This window comes from Manis javanica, chromosome 1 (genome assembly GCF_040802235.1).
Source record: "Manis javanica isolate MJ-LG chromosome 1, MJ_LKY, whole genome shotgun sequence".
Taxonomy (NCBI): domain Eukaryota; kingdom Metazoa; phylum Chordata; class Mammalia; order Pholidota; family Manidae; genus Manis; species Manis javanica.
The window spans coordinates 112511297-112525190 of record NC_133156.1 but is presented as its reverse complement, the minus strand read 5'-3'; positions in this window follow the sequence as shown (position 1 = coordinate 112525190).

Below are 13894 nucleotides of genomic sequence, written 5' to 3'. Positions count from 1 at the left end.
TTCTAGAGAGGTATCATGAATCTAAGCACCCTAGGTCACCTCAGGGGTAAAAGAGAGAAATATTTCTGATTAGTGAAAAAACTTGGGTGTGAAAGGTATTTAGAGGGGTCAGGCGGGCTGCTGAGAGCATGCTAAACTCAAATGCTAAAATTCAAATTTTAAAAAAGCATAGAACAGATGGCTCAGGGAATCTGTGAATAGCACAATCTGTGTGTGTGCTCTTTGCTTGGTTAGAGACCCAAAACACGAAGACCTGAAGATGCTATCCCAAAATAGGCAAAGTGTAGTAAGATCAGTTGAATTAAAATATAAAAAAAAACAACAATTCTTTATTTCACTCAAAGAGCCACTCTTGAACTTCCCCAGTAGTTTCCAACTGGAGGGACTGACCAGAAATATTTAAGACCTGTGTCTCCAGTTATAGCTATGACTTGGTCTCCTGCTGACAAATAATGTGAGAGGACAAAAGCTGAGTCTCCTGGCTGGAATAGTAAGTGACAACTCCCTCTCAGGATCCACCCAGGCCTCAGGAGTTCCTCCACTGGTAACTAATCTGAAAGAAACTCTCTCTCTGATATCTGAAGGTTATCATTACATACAGGGAAAAATGAATAGAAGCTCAGGGTTTTCAAGTTACCTCTGTGCTTAGGAGTTAAAGTTTTCATTCTATAAAAGGAATTCATCTGAAATTGACTTTTAAAAATTTTCTTTAAAATCATAAGAAGTGTATCAAATAATATGTATTTAATGTACCTAAACCATGTCCTGATTTCCAAGTTTGTTATAGCATTTACAAAGCTTATGTCATTTCTTCATTTCTAATATATATTTGAAACTAATTTGGTAACATTTAAAGAGATAGTCAAAAATATCATTCACTGCGACCAACATATCATAGGATCCTTTCATTATTTGACAGTTTTGACAGATATTATTGATTTGGGCAGCAACTGCAGCTAACCAGAAGGGGACAATGTGACAGTTTTATGTAACAAAAGGCACAGTGTCATGTCAACTGAACTAAATGTTGTACAAAGTGACAGCAGGACAAAAAATCCTTTCAGATTAATTTTCTGCTTCATTTTTTTTTCTACCATCAATACATAAGGCAGTGCAGTAGGTGACACAAATTAGCAGGATGGAGCAAAAGGTCTATCCCTGCCTCTGTGGCTATACTTGACTTCTTCCACCACAGAGTGGCAATTATTTTTAAGGTGAATGAACAAGAAGAGCAGCTTATAGTAATCAAACTGCCCCTATAGGAGAAAATATATCCTTTATCAAGATGCTTTATATATTTCACCTAGGTGGCTTTGGGGCAAAATGAAAAGAAAAAGTCTCCATCTGCTAGGTCATGCCTACAAGAAGACACATTCACTCATGTCTTAAAAGCAACAACAGCTTTGCCTGTGGGATGTCTATAATTATTATGGGGAGTAGCCCAATGCCTGCTGCAGTTCATTGTTCTGCTAACACGAGACCGAATGAGAACAGTGGCTGCAGGCTGTGAGTGGATAAAGTGCAACTTTTCGATTTTGCTCTTCTAAGGATCCTGCATTGTGTGGAGGCCATGAGTGACATCTTGGCCTTCCTTGGGACTCAGCAGATTGAATCAGTCGTGCTGAGTTAAACAATGAGTGGGGGATATAACCTTAGTGGCTCCTGTCATTTTTTCCTCCTAATTCAATCTACATTTAATCAATGAAAGTAATTTCTTGTTTGTTTAAGTCTTATATCAATGGATCTTGAAGATTTTGAAGTATTACACCTTCCTTGACCTTCCCTGCCTTTTGAACTTCAACTACTATATCAAAATAGGGACCTGCAAAAATAGTAGGCAGCAATAGGGCCCTGCTGCTATTCCTTCTGTGATTTCCCTGATTTGTGCTTTTAGGGGAGCCTTGGGAATAAAGTTATCTAAATGGTAAGCTGGAGAAATATTTTTTAAAAGAACAACAGGGACAACAGAAAGAATAGCATAATTTGAATTTCTAGAATACTGACACAGGTATACACAATGGAAGCAATACTTGCAGAGGAAAAAAACACTTCTGTCAAGTTATCTGTTGCTCATTTTGTGCTAATGGTTTGAGGGTTCACTTTTCAGTTAGCACCATTATTGGGAAAAGCCGGTAGTAACTTATATCCAAGTTCAAGGTCTTTATTGATCCATTCAGTTAGTCTTAATCAAAATTCACCTTCCTTTCCACTCAGAGTGATTAAATAAGTCTGAGAGAGCTTGACATGGTCTCTGACTTTTTATAAGTTTGTAGAAAAGTGCTGATTTAAGCATTTGATTACCTGTCAATTGTCAGACTGGAAAGCAAACTAGAAAATAAAGTTTTAGGCAAATGCATTAACTTGAACCTGCACAATTAATTAACTGCCCTGATAAAGAACAGGAGTTATCATGGTTCTAAAAATACAGAAAAAGGTTTTAGCATTTTGGGCTTTCTTCAAGATTACTGTTAAGTATTAAATAGAAACAAAAACTTACAATAAAAAATGTAAGAGAAAGTCAACTATATGGGGTAATATTATGGTGAAATCGAGGATTGGTTTGAAATAGATCTGGAAAGCTTTAGCATTATGGTATCTTAGAAAAAAAGTTGTAAGAAAAACTGTGATAAAAATGTAGACTTGATGCATTTTTTTGCAAAAATAAAAATAGACACTTTTTTGGAAAAATAAAATGAACTAAGGTGTATTTTTTAACAAAAGCATTGGAAAAACCCGAAATATTGGAAACCTGGATTTAAATTTTAAAAGTAACTTCTAAAAGCTGCTCCACGAATCTAAGAGGATATAAAAAAAGACTTTGGTAATTGCCGGTTCTTTGAAAGTTACATCAAAATTAGCTAAAACATTTCATCTATATAGTACTTAAGTAGTTTGAAAGAATGACTTTATTTAAGAAGGAAGATATGTGTGTTTAACTTTTCTTCAGCTTCGGATTCTTTTATTTGGCATTCATTGACCTCCTACAGTATATTGAGCATTATGATAAATGACAAGACACGGTTCCTGACCTTAGGGACCTCACAATCTACTTCAACTATGTTCAGTGTGCTTTATCTTTAAAGGAATAAAATTAACCAGTATAAAATGCTTCAGAATTTTGGCTAAAATTTTTCTGGCATCCAGGCTCACAGGGGAAGATCTATGTAAAACATGTACCACCTGAAACCCAAACTTGTTTGCTGCATTCCAGGGCCTCCCCACTTGACAGAGGACTATAAGGCTAAAACGAAGTGGAAGCAGAGGCAAGATACATTTCAAAACCAAAATAACAAAAGTCCAGGACCAAGGATGAAGTTTAAAGAAAAGTCAGCAGGATGACCCAGAAGTACACTACAGCAAGGAGATGGACATTCTAAAGTTGGGAGATAGGAGTCTGTAAGTCAGGGTCAGAGTTTATGGGAGGGATCTGAGGGCAACTGTTGACACCATGGCACTGTTTATAATATGCTTTTGTGTGCTAGAATAAGGAAACGTAAATATCAAAAGCCAACTAAACTACCAAGTGGCTTAACATCCATCCTTTTGGCTAATTCCTGTTTAGTCTCCTTTTTCCTTCTCAGGTAAAATTCCTGAATTCACCCTGGTCTCTCCATTCTTGGTTGGGAGTCTGTTACAGACTCAACTCTGTCCAAGTTTAGGAAATAAATGTTTCATCCCATTTTTTCAGAACTGATAATGAACTGACAAGGTTTTAGTTTCCGCATTAGCTTTCTCGTATCAGACTGGGCATGTATAAGTCTGTTGACATTGTCAAGCTTTTTGATACTGTTTAGACAATTAAATACCTTCAGAGTTTTCTTTGTAAGTGTATGTACATGTGGATATCTCTGTGCGTGTGTCTTCTTTGCTCAGTGTTAAAGGTGACACCATCATGAGTGAATTGTTAGCAATAGAATAGACTAAATCTTCTCACATTACTTAATCAAACAATCAGATTAATCAAAATTAGGTTTATATATCTAAAGTTCAGGTACATCACTTTGAAAATAGTATTACCACTTTCAAAACAATTATCCATCAGGAATAACTCTTGAATTATCCAAAATTTCAATAAATAAAAAAAACTCTGGGTAATTGATTCTGATTACATTTGATTCTGTTCACTTTATTACTATTATTATTATTTTTTTTAACTATGAAAGAATAGTTGATTCTGATAGGTTAAGCTCTTCTGAAAACAGAGATGCAGCTATCAATAATGTAGATGATCAGTCATTTCTTTCAGATGGATTAGGAGCAAGTTGGAGCCTCAAGTCTCTGAAGCAAGATGCATTACTGTCTTCTTTGAGTGGATCTAATTGGAAAGTGAACCCCTTCTGTGACTTTGTGTACTAGGACCAATCAGTGTTGCCATTTTCACCTACACAAAGCACTTCAGTGTGGAAATCAGAATGACCCCATGAAATAGAGTGGGTTATTGACCCCAGGTGGGTGTGTTTTCTCTTATTTCCAGAGATTGTAGGTTGGCTCTAGTTTCTTCCAAATTCCAACTAGCATCGGGCAGTTTTCACAAAGTACTCCAAATACAGAGAATCAAATCTGGGTACTATATTCATTGGTAAAGAAAAAAAAATAGATTGAAATGCATTAGGTAAAAGTAAATTAATTTTGACCATTAGTAAAAAGTTGAAATTTCTAGGCAATTCTTCTCAAAGATGTTAAGGTAGGGAAGGAGTAAGGAATTTATATGTCAGTCTGAAACATCCACTTGCTATTTATTTTATTCAGTATTTACTTGCTATTCATTTATTCAGTACCTGATTGCTGACCACCTACTAGTTGCCAGATGCTGTATTGCTGACAGAAATACAATGGTAAATAGGGATAATTCCTGTTCTTAACAAAAAGTAATGAAAATACACCTCAGATTATTAAAATAAACAAAGATTTTTGATGGTAACTTTAAAAATAACAGTGATTCTTTTTTCTTTTAGGATGTGACACTGTGGCACTTAAACAATGTAAATATTTAAAATAAGAGCTGAAGAGAATTAGAATATAACTCAGAATCTTAACCCTATTAATATTTGGGTCAATATTATACCAGACTTCTATATCTATAATTATATATATATATATATCAAGATACATTTAGAAATATAAAAGTATACAGAGTATAGATGACAATATTTTTATGGAGAGTGTACATATATTTATAAATATATACATATGTGTATGTAAGTATGTGTGTATATATGGAGAGAGAGAAAGATAATGTGTGTGTATTAATTCATATATAAAATGCTATATATATAATATTTATATAGTTTTTACATGTGTCTCTCTATACATACACACATACACACACACACACACACACACACACACACACACACATGCATATTCATTCTCGGAGATGTCTTTGCAGAGTTTTCTCATTGTATTTTTAGAATAAGTGTCCAGAAATCAAACGTCTGCACCCCAGTGTATCTATTCTTTTTATTGCTGTATTACTTCCCAATTTACACTACCACCAGCAGCTTATGTCACTATATATTTCTCCATATCATTATAAACAGTGTGTATCATCAAGCAATTAAAAGCTTAGCCAAATACATAATAAAAAATGTAAATGCTTTAACTTGTAAATGTCAATACTGAGCATATTTCATATCATTAGTGATACTTAGTATATCTTCTCTTGGAATTTATTTTCTCTTCTTATAATATGCCCATCTTTCTATTATGGTGGTGGATGTTTTTTATTGATGTTTTCACTAAAAACTGTACTGAGCCAACCCATATTCTGGTACTGGAAATACATTTTAAAATTAAACAGATAATAATAACTCCCTCTTAGGGCTCACCTTTTATTTTATTGGATGAACAGAAACAAAAAATAAATATTTCAGGTGTGAAGAATGACATCAATGCTATAAAAATAAAATGAGGAGGAATGAGTGTTTGCAAATATTCAAGAAATGTTAATCATTTGCTTGCTCTGTATATTAATGTTCATCCCATTTTTAAATGAATTAATTTACTTATGAATTACTCTCCTATACAAGATTTTTCAAAGTACAGACTCCAATATAATAAAATGTATTAATTTGCTTCCTGGGTTTTTATTGTATTTCATACTTTGAAAAAAATGTAAAAATATTTGCATTTGTTTTGTTTAGTAGTTTTGTCACTTTGTCTTCATATTTATATTTTTTCATTCACACATTACTAATTTGGATTTAAAAGAGGTAAGTAACCCAATCGAAGATAATTTATCCTAAACGGAACTTCCCAACAATTTATTAAAAAGTGTATTCATCCCATTGATTACCAATGTCAATTTATCTCACATCATACCTGTACCTACAACTAGATAAACATTTTTGTTCTATTTAGCTCTCAGACCATTCCTACACCAATACCAGTGCACAGTTTACTGTTCAGAAGTGTTATTTTAAACACTTTTCCATAGCTGATATAAGAAAAGTGTAAGCCCTTTAGATTCCCCAAAATTTTTTAATCATTCTATTTTAAAATTACTATTTTAATTACATGATTTCAGGAACTTAACGTGAAGAGAAAAACTTTACAAATTTTAAAGGAGAGTATCGATTCTGATAATACTGAAGTAGCCTGTATTGGAGTATTCTCCTATAGATAACATATATAAGATCTAGAAAAAATTATTTAAAAAACAGCTACTTGAAAGCCCTGGAGAATGATCAAAGCCAGACTGAGTTTGGAAGCAATGAAACTCCTAAAGAACGAAACTACACAGGATGAAACACTTGTTTATTCCACTTTTCATTAAGGGAAAAGTCCCAGAAACACTGAGATATAACCTAAGAAGAAAACCATGATTATATAGGGTTAAGGAACCACATTGGAATCTGGTACTATAAGAATGCTTGGACATCGAAGGGAGGTCCATGTAAAGAGGGATATTCCAAAATTTGCATTTGACTCTCATCAAGTATTTAGCTAAACCTTAAATGGTTCATGAGCCAGGTGAAATGCCAAAGAACCAACAGGAAATAACAGCTAGAATATTGAAAGAGCTGAGTAGAATTTTGAGCCTTTACTTAACACAAGGAATACAGAGATTAGAGTTGGGATTATATAAAACTACAAGATCTCATATATATCTCAGACTTTCCATAGTAACTTCAGAAAGTCCAAGTCTTAGGAGGAGTAACTACATACTAGAGTTAAGAAATCTGCCCTATATCAAAGAACAAAATAAAAATAAATCTCTCCCATGCAAAAATATAAAACCAAGCCTCCACATTTTACAGCATTCCCTCAGTAGTGTATTTGACTGGTGGGAAAAATTTAGGTCTTTGGAAAAGATGGCATAATCCAGAATCTCTAAAATGTATCAAACACAAAGTCTATGTGCAATAAAATTACTAGACATGAAAAAACAAAACAAAGCAATTAGCACCAGTCAGGAGAAATATTGGTTGATAGATATAGAACAGGATATAGTGACTGTAAGGGAAAAAAAAGGAAAACCCAATATTAAAAAAATCACACCCAAATTTTAAAAATTATCAAACAAAATTAACAGCATATTGGACATTTCAGGAAAGGACAGTGAACTTGAAGACACAGAAAGAAATTATGAAAAGTAAAGCAAAATGAAAAGATACATAATTTAACAGAGGATCTTTGTCTGAAAAATAATAACAGAACATATAATAAGAGTTACAGATGGAATGAACAGAGTGAATGAGGCAGAAAAAAGGTCAACAAAATTTGCTAATTTTTTTCTGAATTTATTCAAAAAGAGCAAAACATAGAAGCAATAAATTAAGTGAGCCCAAAGTGAGATAAATATATGTATATTTAGGCACATCATAGAAAAATAACTGAAATGTATTTCTTCAGTTATGCATGTTGCTGCTATGACACAGTAATATAGAGAAGGACACAGAGTATGCACATGTCCCAAATTCTTTCTTTCAGATTTGGGGTGACAACAGATAGCAGATAGAGTAATAAGAAAATGTTCCCCTGGAGAGAGAGATGATGCATGAACCAACTGCTGTCCCATTCAAAGTGTGGCACTTCAAATACTTTTTACTAATATTTGGGAATCCCCTAATTTAGGAAATATAATTTTAGGAACCAGGATGTGAACAACAGAGGCATCAAAATGTCTCTTTCACTTGTAACAAATTGGAACATCTTAATCAACTAAGACCTTTAGATGTTGAAAACTAAATCAAAATACAAGACATTGAGTGATGGCATGAAACCTATCTTACAAAGCTTTCTATTCTAACATTGATTTAAGAGGGACCCAGGTTTCAAATGTTGAGGTTCAAAGTGGAGATTTAATTTTATAAAATTGTGAACAATTCTTAGTCATTAGAGTTGAAATTGTTTGTAAAAGCAAAATTCCTGTGACTTTCAGCTGTTTGCTGTTTATATAGAATATGTGTTGCTTTCAGGAACTTCACCCCAAATTTTCAGCTCAGTTCAATTTCGGTAATGAGGAGTAAACAGGAGAGTTTTCTTAAAGGGTGTTGTTTGTTTCAGTGTTGATTTTCAAAAACAAGCCTCTATTGCTTCTCTCTAATTGAATATTTAGTACTTTTCAGTCAGACAGTGAAACATAACTGCATTTTATTTCATGTATCAATGGAATTCAGCCTCAACAGCTTAATTCTTACCTTCTGTTTCTACGTTTCTACATGTCTGCTTCTAACAATATGCTCAGGTAAATGTTGCATAGACTAAGTATGATCCTGTCATTAGGGGCTTCCTGATGAAAGAGATTTAATTTTAAAAAATAGGCTTAAATGGCCTATATGAATGCAGTAGAAAAGTTAATGTTTAACTTACTATTTCCTCCCACTTCTCCTTTGTTTCACCTCAGCCACTCTCCACACTGCAGCCACACTGCTTTTTCCATTTTCTCTAACAGGCAAACCTGATTCCATCACTTGGCTGCTGACAAGTTTCCTTGAGCCAAAACTCCTTATCAAGGTGTGCAAGACTCAAGATCTCCTCTTTTTCTTTTCTTCTCTCTCTAGAACTAAGCTCCAGCCACAGTGAACTACTTACCCTTTCTTGAAACTATGTACAACTATTTGATCCTAGGAATTTCCGAAATTGAAAAATACTTTGTGGAATAACTTGCATTTTCTTCTTGCCCTAATTTCTATTTGTCACCCATTCAAAAAGCCTCCCCTTGCTCTTTCATTGGGCTCAGCATCTCTCCTATAGCACTCATCCTTTGTCAAATATTTGTTGAGTACCTGCTGTGCGCAATGTGTTATCCTAAGTATGGGCGGTTCAAGAGTGAGCAAGACAACATCTCTACCTTTGTGATTCTTACATTCTGCAATAAAGTCATGATTACACCCTTACCATGATACTTGTCCCTATCATATTTTAACTGCCTGCTTCTTTTCTCTCTCTCATAGATAGTAAGCTTCTTGAATGTATTTGTATTTTGTCACTTTGTCTTATACCATTTATCTCAGTAACCAATTCACTAAACATTTATTGTGAGTGAATAAATGAATTTCTCTCTGCTTCCCCACCATCTCCACACTGAGATAACTGATGCAAAATCAGAGATATATTTGTGTATAGTGATAAGAAGATAGGACATTTTGAAGCACTTAATCTTATTAATGCAGAACTCCATTTGTCAGAAAGTTCTCTTGAAGTTACTTACTATACATCAAATCTGTTTTGGTATTATTAATTGTGGTAGTAATAAAAATTAATGTGTAATAATAAAAATTAAATATGACAAATCATAGACATTTACTGTAGGTAAACTGTTTAACATGCATGATTCTTTTGATTCTTGCAAGAACACTATGAGATAGATGATGATCTCATCTTTTTTTATATAGATGGGAAAACCGAGGCCAATAGAAGGCAAGTGACTTGCCTATATTACACATTTAGTTTTATAGCTGGCTAACAAACCTGACAGGCATTGGAGCCCTATTAATAAATGAACTTAATCGGATATTAAAAATAGAATCTTACACTCAGTGATAAAATACTTTTCCACTTGCTAGTTGGGTGAATAAGTTAACTTCATGCTTCAATTTCTTCTTCTGTACATGGGTACAGCGTGGAAATTAAATAATACAACCTATTGAAAACATTTGGCATAGTACTTCCCAAATAGTAAATAACTTCTATATATTGCAATGTTGTGCAATATTAAACATAGGAACAATAATTTCCATCACGAAGTATTAGTTGTTTTCCCCAGCATGAATATTTTGAGTGTTATTGTTTAAAAATATATGCAAAACTCTGAACAGTGAACATCTTGAAAGAAATGACCTTATGTATTCATTGTTTACTGCTTCTATCACCTTTTTTTCGCAACAGCCTCTCACAATGACTTGTGCAAAGTACTTGTAATTAAATGCTTCTTGGAATGGAGAAGTATAGATACTTATTCAAAGAATTTATCTAAGTCTACTATCAACTTACCTTAATTATTTACATAAATCTTGAAAAGAAAGGAAGTGGTAAAACTTACAGGAAATAAGTACTGTTGCTAAATGATAATTATTTGAGTTTATGTGCCAGTACCAGTAAATGGGCAATATATTCTGAAACAAATTATATCAAAGCATGCAATGAAACACATCAAATGTAACATGACTAAAGGCACATCTTCCAACCAGCTGCTTTTGGGAGTAAGCTAGTTGATAGTGTTATCTATGGTACTTCTGGGGACAATCATGCCCAAGGAGTTATCTATTTTTATCTTTATCAAACCCAAAGGATGATATTTCCAATAAAATAAACATAGTAGTTTTCTAATTCTCATACTTGGTCAGAAAATAGAACACATATATGTTGAATGCTCAGTGTACAGAGAACTAGAAGTTATTCCTGACCTAACAAAGTATCCAGTATTTTGTAGACATCACTGAAGGCAACAATGTCCAAAGCAAGAATGGCTATAGGTAAAGGAAGTTTTTTTAGCAACTTAGTAGAGACAGTGTGAAGTCTGTAATTTTAGAAAGGTACTATCAAATGAAAAGTGGTACAAGATCAACTTTACGAAACAAATCAAAGCATTTTTGTAGATTCAGTACATTCCCATTTCCTGCTTTTACTACCCAGGAATCTTGCCTTCTCATGATTTCTCTGAAATGGATTTTTAAAATAAATACATCTGTTTGTGTTTGGATTTTTTATTGTGGATCATGATCCATAACCAAACTTTTCATTGAAATTCAAGAAATCTCTCCCCAAAATGCTGTATATAGGTTAACGTACTTTGCAGAACAGAGACAGACAGCACTTATGTTATAGAAGAGAAGGAAGTAGGCAGTAAAAAGTAGAAACTGCAAATAAAGTAAGTGCCAAGAATGCTGGGCTTAGTAGAAACTGATAAAAAGTGATTGGGCAGAGAAATAGGTTCAAATGTGTGGAAAGGAGAGCTGCATGTAGCAGATAAACATTTTAATTCTTGGTGTTGAGAAATACAGTTAATGAATAGAATGTGTAAGAGACTGTTCAGACTAGTAGATAGGTAACACTCTGCTGATGTTTATAGTTAGCAAATATTCAAAATAATCAAAATTATGCAAGGATTTGGCAGTGTGAAAACACACCTAGAAATAGGAAGAATGAGCCAATTTGGAATAAATTTGACTTCTGTTTTTGTAGTAATGAAATGGTGATAAAACCATGACATTTAAGTTGTTTGTACTTAACAAAAACCTTAAATTAAGTTAATATGGAAGAATAGTATTAAGCAGACAGGGCCTATAATGATGATATAATTCAGTAAAAGTGATCTCCAGATATTAGCAATAATTCTGGACAATACATTCTAGCAAGTAGAGAAGGAGCTAATAGAAAACAATTGGGAACTTGAGATAAATCAGTGAGATTGAGGTACTGCATTTCTCCTAGGCATCCTGACACTTTAAATGCTTGATGAAATACAGCTACAAAATTAAATATAAAGCTGAACTCAGGAGCAAAAGAAGAAAGACTCTAGGAGCTAGGAAAGAAAAGGCAGAAACTGGTTTTGACACAGGAACTGGACTGAAGCCAAATACTTCTAGTGCATTGGGACAGTGTATTGGGCTTCAGAGCTCTGGGAGCTGGAGCTTTGAAGCCCCAATAAAAAATTGAGATGAGGGCTATGTGTCCAAGAGAAGAGGAGCTGGAACTCTGCTGCATGTGTAAGCCAAGAACTGCAAAAGTTATCCAACCAAAACACAAAGACTCAAAAATCTCTACTGACTAGTTCAGCATAGCTTTAGGATGTCCATCTAGATCAGTGGACAGACATCAGAACCTAAGTTTATATGTTCCAAGCTGTGTAATCTTCAAATTCATACTAATTATGAAACAAAAGACCAAATCAGTATCTCATCATAAAACTGTTTCTGAACCAGCAACTTTTATGAAGCCCCAGGAGAAGCTCCTGGTAGGAAATGGTGACTGCAAACATATATACATAAATACATAGTTTGTTTACACAAAATCAAGAAGAATCTGAATTCAGACTAATAATGGTGAATGGTATCAAAGATGAAGGACTCATTAGAGTGCTAGGTTTCAATTTATCCATGGCAAAAGAGACCCTCAAAGAAAATAGCCTTTGATGAAAATGAACTCACAGTAAAATAACTTTTTTTAAAATTCAAAAGATTTGAACAGTGATGGGAGACACATAATAGCAGCCACAATCATGATAATGTATGTATAAAAAATGGTAGTGGAATTATTTGAAGGAAAAATTTTTTAAAAACAGAAAATATTCAAAGAGTAGAAAAAGAAAATAGACTGTAAAGAAAAGCAGGTAGACTTGAAAATGAAAACAAATGAGTAGATATTTTTTTTATTTTTTATTTTATTTTATTTTATCATTAATCTACAATTATATGAAGAACATTAGGTTTACTAGGCTCTCCCCTACCCCAAGTCCCCCCTGCCACAAACCCCATTACAGTCACTGTCCATCCTCATAGTAAGATGTTGTAGAATCACTACTTGTCTTCTCTGTGTTGCAAAGCCCTCCCCTTTCCCCCACCCCCATAATATACAGGCTAATCATAATACCCCCTTTCTTCTTCCGTGCCCTTACCCCTCCCTAACCTCCCATTCTCCCCAGTCTCTTTCCCTTTGGTACCTGTTAGTCCATTCTTGGGTTCTGTGATTCTGCTGCTGTTTTGGTTCCTTCAGTTTTTCTTTTGTTCTTATACTCCACAGATGAGTGAAATCATTTGGTATTTGTCTTTTTCTGCTTGGCTTATTTCACTGAGCATAACACCCTCTAGCTCCATCCATGTTGTTGCAAATGGTAGGATTTGTTTTCTTCTTATGGCTGAATAATATTCCATTGTGTATATGTACCATATCTTCTTTATCCATTCATATACTGATGGACACTTAGGTTGCTTCCATTTCTGGCTACTGTAAATAGTGCAGTGATAAACATAGGGGTGCATATGTCTTTTTCAAACTGGAGTGCTGCATTCTTAGGGTAAATTCCTAGATGTGGAATTCCTGGGTCAAATGGTAAGTCTATTTGAGCATTTTGAGAAACGTCCATATTGCTTTCCAAAATGGTTGAACTAATTTAGATTCCCACCAGCAGTGTAGGAGGGTTCCCCTTTCTCCACAACATCGCCAGCATTTGTTGTTGTTTGTCTTTTGGATGGTGACGATCCTTACTGGTGTGAGGTGATATCTCATTGTGGTTTTAATTTGCATTTCTCTGATAACTAGTGATGTGGAGCATCTTTTCATGTGTCTGTTGGCCATCTGAATGTCTTCTTTGGAGAACTGTCTGTTCAGTTCCTCTGCCCATTTTTTAATTGGATGATTTGCTTTTTGTTTGTTGAGGTGCATGAGCTCTTTATATATTTTGGATGTCAAGCCTTTATCGGATCTGTCATTTACGAATATACTCTCCCAT